This window comes from Denticeps clupeoides, unplaced genomic scaffold (assembly GCF_900700375.1).
Source record: "Denticeps clupeoides unplaced genomic scaffold, fDenClu1.1, whole genome shotgun sequence".
NCBI classification, from domain to species: Eukaryota; Metazoa; Chordata; class Actinopteri; order Clupeiformes; family Denticipitidae; genus Denticeps; species Denticeps clupeoides.
In genome coordinates, this window is record NW_021629726.1 from 94,242 (window position 1) to 115,390 (window position 21,149).

The 21,149-nt window shown below is 52.4% G+C and overlaps 2 pseudogenes; one reads left to right on the forward strand and one right to left on the reverse strand.

The window, feature by feature from the left end:
- Positions 1-1,471: 1,471 nt before the first annotated feature.
- LOC114772849 (tectonin beta-propeller repeat-containing protein 1-like) lies at positions 1,472-13,494 on the forward strand (annotated as a pseudogene).
- A 312-nt stretch (positions 13,495-13,806) lies between these two features.
- On the reverse strand, positions 13,807-15,507 carry LOC114772850 (class A basic helix-loop-helix protein 15-like; annotated as a pseudogene).
- Between the last annotated feature and the right edge of the window lie 5,642 nt (positions 15,508-21,149).

A 21,149-nucleotide genomic window follows, 5' to 3' on the forward strand; every position in this document is an offset into this window, starting at 1 on the left:
CCATGCTGGCTGATCGGCTGCAAGGAGACCAGCGCAAACGTCCAGTTCCACCAGTTCATGCTGGTTTACATATCTCATATACATTACTCACAATATGTTAAAGATATTGCGAGAGATTTACTGGACGTCATGCATGCGGTGTTTGTTTCACTTCAGACATTTTTGTGAAGGGGAGATAGTTGTATTGGGGTGACAGACCCCTCATTTTGTGGTTTCTATGTAATGGTCTCATTGTGTACAGGTGTGTCTTATATTGGGGCCAATACCAAGACAACCTTTCTCAATGTGGCATCAATTTCAACATTCTGTGGGTATAAAAAGCTGGTATCATGGCACCTTGGGGTCGGTGGCAGCCAGTCAGATGTTGCTCGTGAACTTGGTGCATCGCAAAGGGTCATCAGCAGACTTGCATCAAGACACAGAACAACTGGCAGAGTTCATGACAGACCAGGAGTGGAGCTCCACGAGTGACAGAACACAATGATGACCAGGACCTCAGGACCTATGTACTCGTTACGCAACTGTAACACAGCTGCAGGCCCGGTTACGAGACGCAAGGGTACGAGGGTTTCCAGACAAACCATTCGCAACCGACTCCTACATGGCTCAGTCACTGCACGTTCTTACCTCAGAGACGTCATAGAACCCATCTGCTCATGGATGGTAATGCTCCACCAAATCGTGGCAGAATTGTCACAGCTCGACTTCAGGATGTTGAGGTGCCTCATATGGTCTGGTCTTCAATGTCCCCTGATCTGAACCCCATAGAGCGTGTCTGGGACCAGTTAAAGCAGAGACTGCATGGCTATCCCTGTTATTGTCTCAATTTTTGGGGTAATAAATGTTAAATTAATGAAAATGGTGTTTCTTCTCATACATTATCAGTAATATTAAATGGAACTTATACTTGTTTCATTAAAATTAAAAGAGGAAAATCACTCATGTAAATAACAATATCCCTAACTTACTGTGAGTAGTGTAATTCATAGAAGAAAATATATCTCAGAAGGCTGTGTTGCCTGACGTGACCCCACACCTCCTAGGTTGTGAGTTCGAACCATGGCTCGGACCTTGTGTGTGCATGTTCTCCCCGTGTCTGTGTGGGTTTCCTCTGGGTTCTCCGGTTTCCTGCCATCCAAAGGCATGCACAGTAGGGGGACCTGCAACTCTGAATTGTCCCCACCCTGCGCCCATTGTCCTGAGATGGACTCCGGCCACCCCACCCAGAGTAACAGGAGTTTGGTGAGAGTAGCATCGTTTGCTGGCTCATGTTCTCCAACATCTACGTTCACGGTAAACCAGATGGTAGATATATAACACGCTTTTTGTAATTACGTATTATCTGCATGTAAATTGTCCTGAATAAATATAGTCATCAGACAATATCTACGTTTTGTTGTAGACACGGTGGGCCGCGCCGGGCACGAAGTCTCGGAGACTCTGAAATCTCGCGAGCGCCCCCTGGCCGCCATGACAACGGGCCGGAGTGGGCGTGGCTTCCGGCCGGGATTAGGAAGTAAACAGTGGGACTCCAGATGAATCCCCGGTAAAATAAACCGAGCGTCGCCGCGCCATATGATAGAAAGCCGCGCAAGGTACGCTTTTTAAATGTATATGTGCGTCGTTGTGGCGTGACGGGGTCTTGGGTGGATTCGCGAATGAGCGGCTTAATGTGCGCCATTTCTGACCTGCCGGCTCATTGATTGAATAAAAGGTCCAGAATCTGCTCTGCTGCTCCCGCGTTTCTACTTTTCTGCGCTTTTTCTGCGTGGGTAGAATATCACGAGTCGTCTGTCGAGACGACGAGCCTGTAAGGCGAGCAGCAGCTGCAGGCGTGTCGGTGAAGCTTGATCCCTTTATGAATAAAACACCGCGCTTAATATGACGACTTTAATATCAGATTAGGCAGCTTTAGTCGGGCGGGGACATGACACCAGCAGGACTTTCCAGACAAATTCATCACAGTTTCTTCCTGATGAAATTGTTTTCTTTACGCATTCGATCCACAAACCATTTAACGCAACTTAAAAGCCACCTAATGAAGGCAAACACGGTCACCGTATTGGTCCATAATTTGGTCCATATTTCGGTCCATATTTTGGTCCATATTTTGGTCCATATTGACCTGCTTGCCATCAAGGAGGAACGTGTTGGCCAGCATGCAGGCGTCACCGTGACTTTCCATGAACTTCATGTGCTTCATGTGTGAGTCCATCTTCAGCTGCACTGATGCAGAAGAGTCCTGAAAAGCATTACTTCATCCAGAAACCTCACGCTGCATCACTCCAACTTCCTAATGAGCTCAGCAGCTAAATCAAGACGGGGAGATGCCGCTCAGACTGGAATCTGTTCGATTAAAAGACAATATCTTGCCTTTCATTCATTATTCTAACTCATGACAACTTTGTATATAAAATTAAGTAGCGGAATTGTAGAGGAAGGAAAGAAAATGTACGTGTTCATGAGGGCGGAGCTACACCGTGGTAGACGCAGTGGTGGCCTAGCAGTTAAGGAAGCAGACCCATAATCAGAAGGTTGTGGGTTCGAATCCCAAACTGCCAAGGTGCCACTGAGGTCCCCTTGATGAAGGTCCCGTCCCCACACGCTTCTCCCCGGGTGCCTGTCATGGTGCCCACTGTCACCAAGGGTGATGGTTAAATACAGAGGACACGTTTCACCGTGTCACCATGTGCTGTGCTGCAGTGTTTCACTAAAACATTCACTCTATGGGACAATATTATGTAATAAAATAGATCAAAATAAAGTACGTTAGTCCATAAACACTAAATAGCATCTATATTCCATATGAATCAGAAAATTCGGAGCTGGAGCTGTAAATGTTCATGGTTGCGATCCGTCACCGCAGCACCGCTGGTCATGCCGAGCTCCTTGCTGTGGGCGGTGGACGTCTACGGGAGGGTCTACAGCCTGTCCACCGCCGGCCAGCAGTGGGAGCGATGCCGCGACGCCCATCTGGACTTCAAACGAGTCTCTGCCACGGCGCAGTGCTGCTGGGGCATCGCCGGCGACAACCAGATCTACCTGAACGTTCACGCCAGCGACCTGCCCATCCGGTACCAGGAGGAGACGTACGAGAACCAGGTACGCACCGAGACTCGGCGCGGTGGTGGTGTGGCGGTGGTGTACGGCCTGACCGCTCCCTCCTGGCCCGCAGCGCTGGAACCCCGTGGACGGATTTTCGGACCGCTTGCTGCCCAGTGACCGATGGCAGTGGAGCGACGTCACCGGACTGCAGCACCAGCCGCTGGACAGCTTCCAGCTGCTGTCAGACAACTGGGAGTGGGAAGGGGACTGGTACGTGGATGAGAACTTTGGGGGCGACCCAACCGACAAAGGGGTGAGTTCACGTACCTGCGCGTGTGTTGTTGTACGTTCGCCTGGTTTCCCGTTCATTTACGTTACATTCACATTTACGGCATTTACCAGACGCCCTTATCCAGAGCGCCTTACAAATAGGTAGTTACAGGGACAGTCCCTAGTGGCAGTGGTGGCCTAGCGGTTAAGGAAGTGGCCCCGTAATCAGAAGGTTGCCGGTTCGAATCCCGATCTTCCAAGGTGCCACTGAGCAAAGCACCGTCCCCACACACTGCTCCCCGGGCGCCTGTCATGGCCGCCCACTGCTCACTCAGGGTGATGGGATAAATTTTACATTTACAGCATTTATCATTTATCAGACGCTCTTATCCAGAGCCACTTAAGGGTGGTAGTAGCCTAGTGGGTAACACACTCGCCTATGAACCAGAAGACCCGGGTTCAAATCCCACTTACTACCATTGTGTCCCTGAGCAAGACACTTAACCCTAAGTTGCTCCAGGGGGGGACTGTCCCTGTAACTACTGATTGTAAGTCTCTCTGGATAAGGGCGCCTGATAAATGCTGTAAATGTAAATGTAAATTTCACTGTGTGCACCGTGTGCTGTGCTGCTGTGTATCACATGTGACAATCACTTCACTTTATCACTTTATCACCCCTGGAGCAACTCGGGGTTAAGTGTCTTGCTCAGGCACACGATGGTAGTAAGTGGGATTTGAACCCGGGTCTTCTGGTTCACAGGCGAGTTAGGCTACTAGGCTACTCCCCAAATCTAAACCAAGAACAGCAACCTGATCCCAAAATGCTGTAAAATGTGTGTTTCTTCTCAGGGATGGACCTACGCCATGGACTTCCCCGCCACCTACACCAAAGATAAAAAGTGGAACTCCTGCGTGCGTCGCAGGCGATGGATTCGCTACCGGAGATACACGGCACGGGACGTCTGGGCCAAGGTGTGTAAACGTGTCTTGTGTAAGTCTGCACTGCTGCTCGCGGAACATGATTGTGTGTGTGGTTGGTTCCCTCGTTGCCAGGTTCCGTCGGGAGAGACTCCATCGCTGCCTGACCCTTTTAATGACCTGAGCTGTGGCAGTTGGGACATTAGTGACGAGCCAGCCGGGCGTCTGTCACTCTGGGCTGTCTCGCTACAGGGAAAGGTCTGCATGCTTCATATTTTCAAAATTGTTAGATCCACATTTTTCATTTTAATTTGAAATGGACCTAAACTCCAATACTTGTGCATGTAAATGTGCCCTAATTTCAAATGATCTTATCATATGCACAATGTTAATAAGTGCTATGTTAATTACATGGTACCAGTAGAGCGATATAAAAAATAAACAGTCATCGGCCCCCTTCAGTCAGGGGTCAGGGGTCGCCGCAGCGGCCACATGGATCCCCAGTGGCGGGGTTATAAAATAAATAGTTTCTTTAAAGACATGCCTGGGTGTCTTAAACTGCATTTGTCACTTGTTTGTCTCCGTTCGAAAGTTTGAAGGCTAAAAACACAGCACAGCACACGGTGCACACAGTGAAATGTGTCCTCTGCATTTAACCGTCGTCCTTGGTGAGCAGTGGGCACCATGACAGGCGCCCGGGGAGCAGTGTGTGGGGACGGCGCCTCAGTGGCCCCTCCTCGGATCGGGATTCGAACCGGCAACCTTCTGATTACGGGGCCGCTTCCTTAAACGCTAGGCCACCACCAGCCCTTTTTATGTATTTATGCGAAGACGCATTGGGGTAACGGTGCAGCAGCACAGTCAATAATGGGGTTACTATCATCTGTATCACTATTATAGATGAAGGGAATAACACTGATTATCCCGTTCCAATGGCATTTAACACTCCAGGCATGAGATGATCTACATGAAGTAAAATCTGAAATATTCCAGCGTTCCTGAAATACTCCGCTTTCTGTGACCTCAGGTGTGGTTCCGAGATGGCATCTGCCACCACAACCCAGAAGGGTCCATATGGGAGGAGGTGGACGTGCCAGGGGAGGTGGTGCAGATCAGCTGTGGACCAGCAGACCTGGTGTGGGCGGTGCTGTGGGAGGGGCAGCTTCTGGTCCGGGAGGGCGTTGGAAGAGACTGCCCGAGAGGTCAGCTGCTCCCCAACGCACCAGTAGATCATGTTTAAAGTCATCAACGCACATGTCCTTTCTGTCTCCAGGGTCTTCGTGGGTAGTGGTGGAGTCTCCCAGCCCTGAGGTGGGTGCGGTGCATGTAGCTGTGGGCGTCAACGTGGTTTGGGCCATCACCAAAGACCACAGAGTAAGAAGCACCATGCGGTGGCGGTCCTGTGTTGGGGGATCTGCTGGACTCACTTGCCTTTCGTTGCTGCAGGTGTGGTTCAGGCGAGGAGTGAATTCCCATAATCCCTGCGGATCGGGCTGGATCGGGATGGTTGGAGAGATGGTTATGATCAACGTCGGTCTCAACGACCAGGTGAGAATAAGGCCTGACCCCCCCATCTGCGTAAGGAGGATATGAAGACATGAACCTGTTCTTCCACTCCTGCATGGGCATGCCCAGACATGCACACAAGATGGAAAGTAGGACAGTGTAATGTACCACTGCGAATCACAATATGAACACAACAGTGTACGTTGGACTCGAGTGTGTGTGTGTGTGTGTGTGTGTGTGTGTGTGTTAGGTGTGGGCCATCAGCTGCGAGGACAGGGCGGTGTGTTTTCGCCAGGGCGTGACGGGCAGTGAGCTGAGTGGAAAAGCCTGGAGGTGGTATCTGTGACGAGAGACAGCGACCGCTCCCACTCCAGCGCCAGTACCAGCAGCCTGCAGAGGTGAGGAGGCCGATTCGCCCCCGCCCGCCTGGTGCAGGTGTCCCATCCTGTCCCTGCGGTCCGTAGACATCTCTCTGGTCTTGTCCATGGTGGAGGTTCTAGTCTGACTGTTTGAAGGTACAGATAACCAGTTCAAACAGGTAACGAGTGAAGAATAGACGAGTGTCTAGTGGGTAACACACTCGCCTATGAACCAGAAGACCCAGGTTCAAACCCCACTTACTACCATCGTGTCCCTGAGCAGGACACTTAACCCTGAGTGTCTCCAGGGGGGGGACGGGACTGTCCCTGTCACTACTGATTGTATAAGGGCGTCTGGTAAATGCTGTAAATGTAAATTAAACTCAGTCATTACATTAACATTGCCAGCATTTGCCAGATCAGAAGTGCTTCAAGATGCAAATCATTGTAATTATTTGGTTCACTGGGACCTGATCTGTAAATAAATCACTTTCGTTCTTAATTTGAAATATGTATTTAATCTTTAAGCATTTGCTAAAAAGGAACGTTTTTAGCTTTATTTGAAAGGTCATGACCTCTGTGCCTCAGGCCACAAATGTCAACCTCTTGACCTCTTCAGGACCTCACTGTGTTATTAGACTTTGAGCAGATGTTTCACATGACTGCTCAGAGCCGCCCTGCTGCTCCCACGTCTCTATGTGTGATCTTCTTATCTCATTATCTCACCACGGTCTCACCTCACGTCTCCCTTCACCGAGCCCGTGTCCCTCCTCCCGTCCACGTTACTCAGGGTTCTCTGTCTGTCCTGCAGCGCCGGGTGTTTTTTCGGTGGAGAGGTGCGTGTCCAGTCTCAGGGTTCCGTTCTAAGTGACGCCGACTCGGAGACCGAACGTGTCCCTGTTGCTGTGGCACCTTCTGATTCGGAGCCTGTGGCCCTCTGATGTCCCCAAAGCGCGGATCCCCAAAGTCACCAGTGACAGCTTCATCTCGGAGCTGGTGTCAGACCGCGATGGCCAGGTGGGCAGGCGAGACACACTGACCACTGCCCCCTCCATCCCGGAGGAGGAGCCCGTGGAGGGGACGGGACAGATCAAGCCCCCAACACTGGTGCTCTCCCCCAGCCAGTCGGGCGGCCTGCAGGACCCTCAGTGGAGCAACGTGGACCTGGAGGAGGCGCAGACGCTCCTGACCGCTGGTGCTGTGGCTGAGTCCTCAGACACGTGCAGCCTGTCGTCCGTCGCGACCTATAACCTGGGCTTGGAGGAGGCGTATGGAGGGGAGGAGCCAGCGCTGTGGGCCTGGGTTGCTGGTGGGTCCTGCTCAGTTGATGCCCACTCTCAGCTCAACTGGTTCGGCTCTTCCGCTGGTGAGAACGTCGTGCTCCTTCACGTCCTCAAGGAAAAGGGCTTTTTTAATAAGAACTTCTGATCGGTTCTGCAGGTGCAAACTCGTCTGCTCAGTCCATGTCCCTGTCCATCACACCTGCACAGACCGCAGTGTGGCGCAAACAGATCCTGGAGCAGCTGACGCAGCGCTCGAAGAGAGAGGTGGACAATTTCCGACACTACGAGCAGGCCATTGAGCAGGTGCGGAGTACCTCACCTCATTATCTAGCCTCATCACATCCTCATCTGATTACCTCACCTCCTAACCTCACATCCTACCCTCAGTACCTTACCCCCTTACATCCTCATTTCATTAGCTCACCTCCTAACCTCACATCCTCCCCTCATTACCTCACCTCCGAACCTCACATCCTCCCCTCATACCTCACCTCCTAACCTCACATCCTACCCTCAGTACCTTACCCCCTTACATCCTCATTTCATTAGCTCACCTCCTAACCACACATCCTCCCTCATTACCTCACCTCCGAACCTCACATCCTCCCCTCATTACCTCACCTCCTAACCTCACATCCTACCCTCAGTACCTTACCCCCTTACATCCTCATTTCATTAGCTCACCTCCTAACCACACATCCTACCCTCATTACCTTACCTCCTAACCTCACATCCTACCCTCATTACCTCACCTCCTAACCTCACATCCTACCCTCAGTACCTTACCCCTTTACATCCTCCACTCATTAACCTAACCTCACATCCTACCCTCAGTACCTTACCCCCTTACATCCTCATTTCATTAGCTCACCTCTAACCACAGCCGACCGCAGGACCTTACCTCCGAACCGCACACTACCCGCCACCGACGCCAACCACACATCCCCCCGCGGACCGGACTCCGACCGCAACAGCCTACCCGCATTACCTCACCGCCGAACCGCAACAGCCGACCCGCAGGACCGCACCGCCAACCTCACAGCCGACCCTCAGGACCTTGACCCCCGGACAGCCTCAGGGCACTACCTCACCGCCGAAACCGCACACGACCCGCAGGACCGACCGCCGAACCGACATCCTACCCGCAGGACGCACCTCTAACCTCGTAACCCTCAGGACCGTACCCCCGGACATCCTCATTTCACGCGACCTCACCTCCTACCTCAAACAGCCCTCATTACCTTACCCCCACATCCCACAACCTCAACCTAAGAACTCAATACCCTCAGTACCTACCCGTTACCTCCCACTCCATTACCTCACTCCTAACCTCACATCCTACCCTCAGTACCTTACCCCCTTACATCCTCATTTCATTAGCTCACCTCCTAACCACACATCCTACCCTCATTACCTCACCTCCTAACCTCACCTCCTACCCTCAGTACCTTACCCCCTTACATCCTCATTTCATTAGTTCACCTCCTAACCACACATCCTCCCCTCATTACCTTACCTCCTAACCTCACATCCTACCCTCATTACCTCACCTCCTAACCTCACATCCTACCCTCAGTACCTTACCCCCTTACATCCTCATTTCAATGTAGCTCAACACTCCTAACCACACATCCTACCTCATTACCTCACCTCCTAACCTCACATCCTCCCCTCATTACTCACCTCCTAACCTCACATCCTACCGCTCAGTTACCTTACCCCTTTACATCCTCCACTCATTACCTCACCTCCTAACCTCACATCCTACCCTCAGTACCTCACCTCCAACCTCACTCCTACCCTCAGTACCTTACCCCCTTACATCCTCATTTCACTACCTCACCTCCCAACCTCACATCCTACCCTCAGTACCTTACCTCCCTTACATCCTCATTTCATTAGCTCACCTCCTAACCACACATCCTCAGCTCCTAACCTCACATACTGTCCTCCGTTACCTCACCTCCTAACGACACATCCTCATTTCATTACCTCACCTCCGAACCTCACATCCTCTGGTCTGATAGCTGTTCTCCTCTGGAGACGTGTGTGATGAGAAGGTCCAAGTGAAAGGCGTCAGGATCCTGATGTAGTTTGACGTAGTTCTCTCTCTGGAGAATAATTCTGTTTTCATGTCATACTTACGTTCTCTGTCCCCCTCTCACTGTTCCTCTCCCCGTAGTCGGTGTGGGTGAAGAAAGGTTCTATGCAGTGGTGGCGGGGACTGGAAGCCTCATAAATGGGTGGATGTTCGCTTCGCTCTGGAGCAGTTCTGTGGCGCTGAGGGCAACAAGGACGGCATCCTGTTCATTTACTACACCTTTAACGATTGAAAAGAAAGTAAGCGGCCGGTCAGAATGGAAATAGGGTTGTCTTAGTTCAAACGTAATATGACCGACACATGCACACAGTTTTACTTTTGTAATGCAGAGAGCTTAAAACCATATGGTGACCAGCATGGTGACCACTACACCTGGTTCTTCTCATTCAGGCCTGTCTGTCTCTCGCCCTTTTTCCTCTGCTCAGTACCTCCACGCATTCATTAACGAGATAACAATCCTGGTACCAGTCCTGAACGAGTCCAAACACACGTTCGCCATCTACACAGCTGAGAGGACCAAGCAGCGCTGGCCCATTCGCCTGGCTGCTGCTACGGAGCAGGAGATGCACGACTGGGTACCCACGTGATCCCCGCTTTAGAACACCACGGAGCAGGATTCTGCCGGCGTTGTAATGCCCTCTCGCTCTGTGTGTCTAGCTTGCTCTTCTCAGTGTCTCCTGCTGTGATGCCCGTGGCCTTCACGGTCCACCGTCCCACCAGGCCATCTGGTCAGTCACCTGTAAGGGGGACATTTTCGTCAGCGAGGCCAACCCTGAGCCTGGAGGTGTCACCTTACCCCACGCCCTGCGACCAGATGTGAGTGGAGTGGTGGGGTGTGTGGTTCTTCTTGGGTTTTGTGTGAGAGGTTGACGGTTGTGTCCTCTGCAGGTTCTGGCGTCAGGTGGGGGGACACCTGCGTTTGATTGAGTGTAACAGTCTGGGTGTGGTGTGGGGCATCGGTTACGACCACACTGCCTGGGTCTCACTGGAGGATACGGAGGAGGGTTCTTCCAGGGTACTTTCCCTCTCACGCCCTCCTTCCCCTTTCCCTTCTCTCACTGCACTGCCAGCCTCTCGCGTCACATTTAATGTCACTTCTATGGCGTCACATTAATGTCACTTCTATGGCTGTATTAGTCACTTGTGGCCTTTATTACGTCATTTATCATCACATGGCTCATTATCAGGCCTGGCAAGCAGCACAGACAACATCTTCACGCAGACCGATGTGAAAAGTGTCCACATCTACGAGAACCAACGCTGGAACCCGGTTACAGGGTACACCAACAGGTACAGCGTGACGTGCCTGAAAACGCAACACCGTTTTCAGCTTAACTGAAGCTGAGAAGAAGACGTTGCTTCAAATTGTGACCAACAGGGGGCTCCCTACTGACCGTTATATGTGGAGCGACGCCACTGGCCTGCAGGAGTGCACCAAGACCAACACCAAGCCCCCCTTCCCCCCACTGGACCTGGGTGTGTCCCCCACTTCTCGTCATGACTTCTGTCATTACTGTCCAGAAAGCTGAATGAACTGTGGGTTCCAACTCTGTGTGTGTAGGTGAGTGACTGGAGCGTCGATTACGGTGTCTCCGGAGGGACAGACAGAGAGGGCTGGCAGTTCGCCAGCGGATTTTCCAGCGTATGTAAACCGGTTTAAATGTCCTATTATTTACACTCACTGGTCCCAGTCCGGTCCGGTCCGGTCCAGTCAAGCATTCTGTATGTTGATAATGCGTCCCGAGTGTCCATTCCACTTGCTGTTTGTCCAGGTCTTATCACGGCCACAAAACTCTGAAGGACTTTGTGCGGCGGCGACGCTGGGCCAGGTACGGGCACGAACACTAACACACTCCCACACGGAAAACTGTGCCGATCTCCACCCGTGTGTGACATGGTGGATCCTCCCCTGAAGGAAGTGCAAGCTCATCACTACCGGGCCGTGGCAGGAAGTCCCGCCCATCTCCCTGACGGACGTCACCATTCTGCCATGCAGGGCCCAGTGCCCGTGGACCAGGTGCACCTCTGGGCCATCAGCAGCAAGGGGGACGTGCTGTGCCGACTCGGGGTCAGCCGCCACACGCCTGCCGTGAGTCACAATGCACGTAAACGGTACGCCGCGCGCCGTATTTGAATAAGAACCCGTACCGGACAGCAGCTTCTTCCTGCAGGGAACCTCCTGGCTGCATATAGGTGCAGACCAGCCCTTCAAGTCCATCTCCATCGGTGCCGCGTACCAGGTGTGGGCCATCGCCCGTGACGGCTCAGCCTTCTACCGAGGATCCGTGTCCCCGCAGAACCCGGCAGGTTAGACGGCTGCCATGCCGCTGGTGACACTTCCTGCTTGGTGACGCTGTGGTGAGACTGTGGTGCTGCTGCTCTCGCTCCGCAGGCGACTGCTGGTACCACATCCCCTCGCCCTGCAGACAGAAGCTCAGGCAGGTGTGTGTTGGCAGGGCGTCGGTGTACACGGTGGATGAAAACGGTACGACACGCGCCATTCTGGCCCTAACCGTGGCTCCTCCACCTCACCAAATCTGTCTGTTCCTTCCACAGGTAACCTGTGGTATCGGCAGGGCGTGACCCCGAGCTACCCGCAGGGTTCAACGTGGGAGCACGTCTCCAACAACGTGCGCAAAGTGTCTGTTGGGCCACTCGACCAGGTCTGATCTTCGCACAGAAACACGTTAGAGCAGAGATAGGGAAAGGCCAGGCTGATCCCGGCAAAACAGCTGCCCGTGTCGGGTTGCTCTGCCCTCTGAATGGGCTCTGACTCTACTGCTAAATCCGTCCCTCGGCGGAGCCCTGATTCAGCCCCGCCAGCAGACCTCAGCACTCTTGGACACGTTTGTCCGCTGCTGATGCAATTGTGTGGCCCTTCTGATGGCTAGAAGAAGGTCCTTTTCTGGTTGCTCTGACCTTGCGGAGCACATTTTTAACCGCCATTGATGTGTGTGTGATAAAATGCGTTGTGAGCATTGACCATCGTTTACTTTTCTGCCTTGAAGGGTTAATAATTGTAAGGTTGTGTGTCGCCATCTAGTGTCTATGAAGTGACTTACAAAAATATGTTAGAAAAATCTAGTAAAGTTCGCCCCCTATTGAGCATTTTCACTCATTTCATGAAAAATATATAAACTGCTCAAAAATCGAAAAACCTGAGGGACCATATGCTGGTTCCTCCTCATGAAAGACAGTATTAGACCCCATGTGGCTGGAGCGTGCCGGTTCCGCCGGTTCCCCGGACCCGGATCCAGCTGGGATTTTCAGCTTTTGTACCTTCATGTACAGACTTGCTTCCTGTTTGAGTTCCCAGGTCTGGATCATCGCCGATAAGGTGCAGGGCAGCCGCAGTCTGAGCTGTGGGACCGTCTGCCGCCGACTGGGGCTGCTGCCCACGGAGCCCAGAGGCCAGTCGTGGGACTACGGTATCGGGGTGAGGCGACCGCCACCTTTCCGTACGTACCGCACACGCGCGGGCTGCTTTTATTCTGTCGTGTGTGTGCTTCTCAGGGGGGTTGGGACCACGTCACAGTGAGGGCCAACGCCACGGAGGCGCCACGGACCGGCATACCCACCCTGAGCTCCACCAGGCCCGGCAGTCACCCGGCGGCGCAGATGAACGGCGGCAGCCTGAGCGCCGGGGAGCGGCAGTAGTCCTCTGGCGTCTAGTCCTCCGGCGTCTAGTCCTCCGGCGTCTAGTCCTCCTCCCTCGCTGCTCCCGTACGGACGTAGCAGAGCCGCCTTTATTTTTTACCAGTAAAATTGGTTTGTGGGTGTGGTTTTATGTGGGTTGAATGGCCATTGGCTGTCAGGTATGGAGGAATATTTTATATAGCATTTATCTAATATGGACACATGGACAACGCACCGTCTAGCATGTTAAACTAGGACGAATACGGGTTAAAGGTGCCGCGCGTGTGTGTAACGGCACCATTTCGTAGGTGAACTCCCCGTTTATTACCCAGCAGCCCCACGGCCAGTAAAGTGAGCAAAATAACATGCAGAAAAACGCTTTTACAGAATTAAGACGAGAGAGAAAACACTGTATTCTGATGTAGGATTCCGTCCTGAACCCATGTCTCCTCGTGTCCGTTGTGTCCTGCTGCCACGGGATGTCCTGCCGGGTCCTCGGGCGCGGGCTGAATATCGAATGAGTCTCGGGGACCTCGCTGCTGTAAATATGGGGTTCTGTGCTTCGCACGGCCACGTTTGAGCGTCCGTGAAAGCTCTGCTGTCCCAGCTGGACGTGTCCAGCATCACTCCGTCATCATGTGTGTTCCACGTGTCCTTTTGTTCCCTGAAAATGAACGAAGAGCGGAAGAGTGCAATAGACGTGTTTTAGACTTACTGCAGGTATACGTGGTGTGTGTGAGTGTTGTGTGTGTAGGTGTATATGTGTGTGTGTGTGTGTGTGTGCTCTCTATCCTCTTAATAAATGTGACCGTTGTGAAACTGCACGCTCTCCCGTGTTTATTCCTCTAACATTGAGCTTGTCTCCAGTTTCTGTGTCGGAATGTTGACCCAGGATGTGTGTGTGTGTGTGTGTGTGTTCATTTGTCCTTGTGTGTGTGTGCTTGCGGTCCCTGGCTCAGGCTGTGGATCTGGCTCAGGTATTTGGACAGGTCCTCCTCGCTCCCGTCCTCCAGGTGCAGCTGGTAGCGGCTCAGCAGGCGAGGGGCGTGAGAGCCCCGCTGGGGGTCGGAGGTCATGCCCAGAATGATGGTGGTGAGCGCCTTGATTGTAGTTCTTGGCGAGCGTGAGCGTCTCGATCTGGACAGCTTCTTGTCTGCGCGGATGTGGGGGACGGCCCTCTCGCAGCGCCTGGAAGGCGTTGTTCAGCTTGTGCATCCGCTGGCGTTCCCGCTCGTTGCTCTCCAGCCGCCGTACGTTGCGCTCCTTGGCGCCTGCTGTTGCTGGGTCTCCGGCCGCCTCGCGGTCTCCATGGTCCCGCCGGTGGACGCCTCCGAGCCGTCCTGCTCGCTGGACGCCGCCTCCACCTCCAGGCGGTCATCATGGTCCCGCTCGTCCCAGGCCCGGTGTCCGCTTCACCCCCCTGGGCTTCGGCTTCATCCCCCTGCAGCCTCCTCACCACCTGCGAGACAGAGACCCGGGGTGTGAAGACCGTCTACGAGAGAACAAGTCCCCTGATCAGCAGTAGGACCATCACCACCTGCGAGACAGAGACACGGGTGCTGAAGACCGTCTACGAGGAACAAGGGGCAGCGGTTGGCCTAGCGGTTAAGGAAGCGGCCCCGCTTAATCAGAAGGTTGCCGGTTCGAATCCACTGAGGTGCCACTGAGTAAAGCACCGTCCCCACACACTGCTCCCCGGGCGCTGGTCATGGCCGCCCACTGCCTCACTCAGGGTGATGGGTTTAAATGCAGAGGACAAATTTCACTGTGTGCACCGTGTGCTGTGCTGCTGTGTATCACATGTGACAAATCACTTCAAAGAAGAAAAACAAGTCCCCTGATCAGCAGTAGGACCCATCACCACCTGCGAGACAGAGACCTCAGGACCATCGTTATAAGCAGCCAGATGAGCTTCTTCTCCTGTTTCCTGCAGAACCTGACATGCTACTTTTACAGATTTCTACAGAGTAGAACAAGTCCTCTGTTCAGCAGTAGGACCATCAGGCCATCATGGAGGGTGTCAGTATACTAGTACAACACACTCGACCCAGGACCAGGTTCAAACCCCACTTACTACCATCGTGTCCCTGAGCAGGACACTTAACCCTGAGTGTCTCCAGGGGGGGGACTGTCCCTGTAACTACTGACTGGATAAGGGCGTCTGATATATACTGTAAATGTAATGATGGCTGTTTAATTAGATCCAGCATCACATTAAACAGAATGTAAAATAAAGTAAAATGAGTAAAACGCCTGGCGCTTTTTTAACGCCGCTTACCTTGACAACGAGGGAGGAAGGTGACGCGGAGTCCCCGAGTGAGTTCCTGCCGGACAGGAGGACAGCGGGACGCGCGTCTACCTGTTCCCGCAGGCTGGTGACGTGGCGCGGCTCTCAGCCATCGCAGCGCGGAGCGGTGGTGACACGTGGAAGGGGACACCCTGCATGTTTTATTTCTTATCTACACTTTATGTATTTTACACACGACTCTTCCACAAATCAAAATGTCTAACAGTAATACTGCAATATTTCACGCGTGGTTTATTAATCATCACTGTCCTGTTCAGTCTTGTCCTGAGCTGGGACCCAGATCAGGCGAGGTCTCCGTGGTCCTACGTCCATTCCAACTTGTTTAACCTTCGTCCTCATTTGGATTTCGTGTAAGATAATAATAATTATAACAGGAGATCCCACAACATGACGTTCGGTTTCTTCTCGCCTCTGCATATTAAATACTGATTACCAACTTCCAACAGGGTGGTAGTACCTAGAAGTCCCACTTACTACCATGGTGTCCCTGAGCAGGACACTGAACCCTGAGTGTGTCCAGGGGGGGGACTGTCCCTGTAACTACTGACTGTAAGTCGCTCTGGACAAGGACGTCTGGTGAAGGCCAGTTTTTCTGCGTGGATGTGTGTTGGTGTGCAGCACCTGTACGGCTCTCAGGAGCGTATCGGCCCCGCTCGCAGCTGATGACCTTGCGGAGTCCGGCCGGGCCTGCAGCCTGTCTCCGCGGCTGACTGTTTGGACAGGTCGTGATAAGTGTGCTTGTTGCCCCGTGCCAGTCGACACGTTAAACGGCGCATTATATCCCCGCACGAGGCGCAGGAAGCCAGCGGCTACTGCCGCAGCCGTCCTGGACCCTCCTGTCCCCACGTTACCGCGTTACAGCACGAGTCCACTTCCATGCTGCATTCTGCTACTTACTGGCCAGACGCGCGGAAATGGACGCACAAATATTTGCCCAGTCTGGCCCCGGTGACCAATGCAGCTGGACCCAAGGACACAGCCAGAGACACGGTGCACACACACACACACACACAGCAGACACTTGGCCCGTTACGCCTGCTGTTTTCTCTGACATCACGGAGACCTGAGGTCTCTATGGAGACCCCGAAGCCACCTCACGCTGTCACGGGTATTTACACCTTAAACCATGAATACCCGGATTCCAGATACAAGATCTGGGGGCTTGTTGCTCTACTGATGTGTTACTGTGTGTGTGTGTGTGTGTGTGTTTGCATCACTGAGCAAGCAGGTCAAGCAGGGGCTTTAATTTCAACTCCGTGCACACAAACACACTGGCATGCCGGACCGTTTTCACCGTTCAGTACCCACAATGCACCTGCTCCACCACTGCTGATGTCATATGTGATGTCACCAGCGCCACCAGATCCTTATGAGTCATAAAATAAGTGGGACGTGGGTCCAGAGTAGAACTTTCCATTAGTGAGAATAACAGGAAAACAAGCATCATGTGAGTTGTCATGACAACAGCGCTGCAATCAGAGCACACACACGCACCACACACACACACATGTCCATGTGCACTGTCATGATACGTAGTAAACGCATATGAGATGGTATTCTATCTTTTGTAACGTTTCTACATATTAAGTCATTTACAGCATCATTTGTGATCATCATGGTGGAAATGAGACTTTATTAAACACACTTTTATAAAATGGTGTGAGAACATCTCCGCTGGGAAGGGAAGGACGTTAAAAATGATGTTGCTATTTTTAAAATGTGTATGCGTAATGTAAGTGTTTGTGGTGAGTGTGTGTATGTGTGTAGTGTGTGTGTGTATATGGTGGGGAGGTTGTAGTGTGGTATGTGTGTAGTGTGTATGGGAGTGGTGTATGTGTAGTGTGTGGTTGTGTGGGTAGTGTAGTGTGTGTGTGTAGGTGTGTGTGGTGTGTGTGGATGTGTGTAGTGTGTGTGGTGTGTGTATGTCTGTATTGTGTGTGGTGAGTGTGTATGTATGGTGTAGGTGTGGTATGGTGAGTGTGTGTATGAGTGTGTATGTGTGTAGTGTGTGGTGAGTGTGTGTATGTCTGTATTGTGTGTGGTGAGTGTGTGTATGGTGTGTGTGGTATGTGTGTAGTATGTGTATGGTGAGTGTGTGAATGTGTGTAGTGTGTGTATGGTGTGTGTGGTATGTGTGTGTGTGTGGTGAGTGTGTGTATGGTGTGTGTGTGGTGTGTGTGGTGGTGTATGGGTGTGTGTGGTATGGTGTAGTGTGTGTATGAGTGTGTATGTGTGTAGTGTGTGTGGTGGGAGGTGTGTATGTCTGTATTGTGTGTGGTGAGTGTGTGTATGGTGTGTGTGGTATGTGTGTAGTATGTGTATGGTGAGTGTGTGAATGTGTGTGTGGATTGGTGAGTGTGTGTGTATGGTGTGTGGTGTGATGTTGTAGTATGTGTATGGTGAGTGTGTGAATGTGTGTAGTGTGATTGGTGAGTGTGTGTATGGTGTGTGTGTGTGGGTGTGTGTGTGGGACAGGTGCTTGTAGAGCAGGAGACACCCTTCTGTGGACTGTCAGGCGTCCTGTGGGCACAAACACACACACCCTCTGTGTACACACACACACAAACACACACACAGAGACAACTGTCATGTAAAACCCCCGAGAAGTTGTGTTCAGGAGCAGCGTCTGCTGATAACCTGATCTGTGCGTCGTATGAATAATCCGTATTGTCTCCTCAGAACTTCCTGTAAATGATGTTTGCTGCGCGTACCGTCCCCGCCCCGTTAAACTCTTTATTCAACACCGGGCGGGGTTGTTTATTTATTGTCTCTGCTGCTGATTGGTCAGTTTGGCGGTTCGAGTGAAGTTTTTACAGCGGCGGTTTAAGCTAAAACGGTTGAAAGAACTAAATAAATACACACGGATACGGTTTTCAGTCGGAGTCCTCCGGTGAAGAGCAGCGGCGCCCTCCGCTGGCGGCCCGGGAATGCTCGGGAATCCTGAGGGCCACTTCACGGCCTGCCAATCCGTCTGAAGAGAAGAGTTACGGCCTCCAGGTCTCCCTGGCAGATGGAGCCGAGGCTTGTTCTCCACCAGCAACAAAATCCAGATGCTGGAGTTGGCCTGAGCTCACACATTCAACACCGGGATTTTGCTCATGGGAGGAACGTGGCTGGGAGGAAACCTGGCTGGGAGGAAGATGCGAGAGGAACTGAGAGGAACATGGCTGGGGGGAACACTGGCTGGGGGAACATGGTGGGAGGACGAGGCTTGAGAGGAACATGGCTGGGAGGAACATGGCTGGGGGAACATGGCTGGGAGGAAGATGGCTGAGAGGAACATGGCTGGGAGGAACATGGCTGGGGGAACATGGCTGGGAGGAAGATGGCTGAGAGGAACATGGCTGGGGGAACATGGCTGGGGGAACATGGCTGGGAGGAAGATGGCTGAGAGGAACATGGCTGAGAGGAACATGGCTGGGGGAACATGGCTGGGGGAACATGGCTGGGGGAACATGGCTGGGGGAACATGGCTGGGAGGAAGATGGCTGAGAGGAACATGGCTGGGAGGAACATGGCTGGGGGAACATGGCTGGGAGGAAGATGGCTGAGAGGAACATGGCTGGGAGGAACATGGCTGGGAAGGGCTGGGAGGAAGATGGCTGAGAGGAACATGGCTGGGGGAACATGGCTGGGGGAACATGGCTGGGAGGGAAGATGGCTGAGAGGAACATGGCTGAGAGGAACATGGCTGGGGGAACATGGCTGGGGAACATGGCTGGGGGAACATGGCTGGGAGGAAGATGGGGGGAGGAAGATGGCTGAGAGGAACGTGGCTGGGAGGAACATGGCTGAGAGGAACATGGCTGGGGGAACATGGCTGGGAGGAAGATGGCTGAGAGGAACATGGCTGGGAGGAACGTCGCTGGGAGGAACATGGCTGGGGGAACATGGCTGGGAGGAAGATGGCTGAGAGGAAGATGGCTGGGGGAACATGGCTGGGGGAACATGGCTGGGGGAACATGGCTGGGAGGAAGATGGCTGAGAGGAACATGGCTGGGGGAACATGGCTGGGAACATGGCATGGCTGGCTGTTAATGTCCTACAGACATTAACAATTACAGACCAGTTTCCCTCCTCTCGTTTCTATCCAAAATCCTTGAGCGCTGTGTCTACAACCAGCTATCACTCCATTTATCACAGAAAACCTCCTGGATCCTAACCAGTCTGGCTTCAGAAAGCATTCCACCGAGACTGCCCTTTTGGCGGTTACCGAGCAGCTACATGCAGCCAGATTGGCAAAACTGTCATCAGTTCTTATTCTCCTTGACCTATCTGCTGCATTTGACACCGTTAACCACAAGACTCTCTTGGCAATCCTGAAGAGGCTTGGAATTCGGGGCTCAGCATGGCAGTGGTTTGCTTCCTACCTTGATGAGCGATCTTACCAAGTGACTTGGAAAGGATCCACCTCTACCTCACGTAGACTCTCCACTGGTGTCCCTCAAGGCTCGTGCTAGGTCCTCTCCTTTTCTCCCTCTACACGAGATCACTTGGTGAGGTCATTTCCTCACATGGATATCCTACCACTGCTATGCTGACGACACACAACTCCTTTTCCTTTCCTCCCTCTGATCTACATGCTGCTTCCAAATCTCTGCATGTCTAACAGACATCTCGTCTTGGATGGCAGCCCATCACCTCCAACTCAATCCCACCAAAACTGAACTAATATTCATTCCAGCAGATTCTTCACATCAGGATCTTGCTATTACCTGGACAACTCACAGCTCTCTCCTTCTGCAACAGCCCGCAACCTTGGCGTAACAATAGACAACCAACTCCTTCTCAACTCACATCAGCAATCTTTCCCGCTCATGTAGATTCCTTCTCTACAATATCAGACGAATCCGCCCTACCTGTCAACCCAGGCCACCCAACTACTGGTTCAGTCCTTAGTAATCTCACGACTGGACTACTGCAACTCCCTTCTAGCTGGTCTACCTCTATATACCATCCGACCTCTACAACTCATACAAATGCAGCAGCACGACTGATCTTCAACCTTCCCAAATTCTCCCATACCACCCCCTCTGCTACGTTCCCTTCACTGGCTCCCCAGTAGCTGCACGCATCAGGTTCAAAATACTGATGCTGGCCTACAAAGCCAAACATGGAGCAGGCACCATCCTACTCACAACCCTTATTACACCTCACACTGCACCTGGTATACTCCGAGCCTCCAGTACTGCTCGCCCTGGTCCCTCCATCTCTGAAGGTAAAGGAACACATCTCATCGACTCTTCTCCGTCTTGGCCCCTCGGTGGTGGAATGAACTTCCCCTCGAGGTCAGAACAGCTCAGTCACTGAGCACCTTCAAACGACAGCTCAAGACCTTCCTCTTTAACGAATATTTAGATTAATTGTAATTTTCTTGTCAAACTTTGTGTACAGAATCTACAAACAGAGTGAATTAAATAGATGTATTCATAGTTGGGGTCCTCGTGAACCGGAATTGATCTCTTCATCGATGGTAACTTGAAAGCACGTTGTAAGTCGCTCTGGATAAGGGCGTCTGCCACATGCGTAAATGTAAATGTAAATGTGGGAGGAGATGGCTGAGAGGAACATGGCTGGGGAACATGGCTGGAGGAAGATGGCTGAGAGAGGAAGATGGCTGGGGGAACATGGCTGAGAGGAACATGGCTGGGGGAACATGGCTGGGAGGAAGATGGCTGGGAGGAACATGGCTGGGAGGAACATGGCTGGGAGGAACGTGGTTG